The sequence below is a fragment of the Bombina bombina genome, chromosome 2, assembly GCF_027579735.1.
Source record: "Bombina bombina isolate aBomBom1 chromosome 2, aBomBom1.pri, whole genome shotgun sequence".
Classification (NCBI taxonomy): domain Eukaryota; kingdom Metazoa; phylum Chordata; class Amphibia; order Anura; family Bombinatoridae; genus Bombina; species Bombina bombina.
The window spans coordinates 752762034-752763620 of NC_069500.1; the positions used below are offsets into that span (position 1 = coordinate 752762034).

Here is a 1587-nt window from a genome sequence, read left to right on the forward strand (position 1 = left end):
TACGGCCATTGACTTTGCCTGTTTTTATTACAAGTACACTTGAATAAATTTCTACGTTTTACCCTAAGGAGTGCCCGAGTATTCTATGTTATGTTATTTTATTTATATATATATATATATATATATATATATATATATATATATATATATATATATATATATATATTTATATATATATATATATCTGTTGGCGCTCTACAAATAAATTATATATACATACACACACAGTATTTGCAATTGAAAACTTGTTCTGCTCAAGAAGTATGGCTCAAGCCATACTTCATATCTTATTCCTCTATAAACCACAGCTGTCACTCATTTCCCTTACCCAAGAGTATCTGCCCCTTCAACCCCCCCCCCTTCCTCCCTTCCTACTGCTCATACAAATTTGTTTTGGTCCTCCCTATGCAAACTATTGACTCTCCTACACTCAGTCTCTTTCTCCTCTTTCTTAAGCATATTTCCAGTTCAAGTTATTCCTCCTTCTCAGCCCCATCTCTTGCACACTTTCCTCTCCTCCCATAGTTATACTTTACCCAACTCCAGGACTAGCGCTGCTAATTGGATCACTGCTGGTCCTGGACTTTAACTATGCGATTTACCCCTTTGCAGGGTTATCACATAGCATTACAGCGTCGCTAGCGTTAAAATTACGTTCTCTAACGTATAAGTGCATGTAATTTTAACGCTATAATATCCCTTTAAGGTAGACTCATCATAGATGGTCCTTAAGAGCAGTTAAATTGTGCACTTCATAGCATATTTTACAATTTACATTGTTTATATCAGGATGTGTGTGTGTATATATATATATATATATATATATATATATAATGATAGTTGTGGGATAAGCACTCTCACCACCTCCTCAGTAAACGGCCAGGGTGACAGGAACAGTGGTTATTTATAGTATAAAGTAGATCCGCACTCACTGGACTTTGAAAAAACAAAACGTGGTTTATTGTTGTGACGTTTTGGAGATCAAACCGTCCCCTTCATCAGACTAAAGCTGATGAAGGGGACGGTTTGATCTCCGAAACGTCACAACAATAAACCACGTTTTGTTTCTTCAAAGTCCAGTGAGTGCGGATCTACTTTATACTATAAATATATATATATATAAACATTTTTTAGAGTGTATCACAATATATTTATGAGGCCATATTTTTGTTTATGATCATGAATTTAGTGCCTAGGTGTAAACTGTAACTGTGAGTATGAGCTTAGAGGCACATTAAAATAGTCTCTGCTCCCCATCTTCATTCATATAGGTTTGCTACATTCAGCAAGTTCTCAAGGAAGGGAAGCATATGGGGTAACACAATGACCTCTTCCCTCCTTGCAATTCTCCTTTGCTCCCTCTCCAAACGCTGTTGTTATATATTTTTCAGTGACGCTTGCATAAATTGAGGCCTATGTGGCACATTTAAAAGGACATTAAACACCTCTTGCTTTTGTGTAAAAATAAATAATTGTGCTTGTGCCACGATCCCTGGAGAAGCCAAAAAACTAAATCTGTAACTTGCAAATGCTGCAAATCAAAGAGCTGGTTTAGGCAATTTTTAAACTGTAGTATACAGAATTTGT

The 1587-nt window shown here is 35.9% G+C and overlaps 1 non-coding gene across 1 annotated transcript; it reads left to right on the forward strand.

Annotated features, from left to right (window-relative positions):
- Positions 1–964: 964 nt before the first annotated feature.
- On the forward strand, positions 965–1123 carry LOC128650697 (small Cajal body-specific RNA 1). The gene has a single exon (XR_008400959.1). It is a non-coding gene; the product is annotated as a small Cajal body-specific RNA 1 (non-coding RNA).
- Positions 1124–1587: the final 464 nt, after the last annotated feature.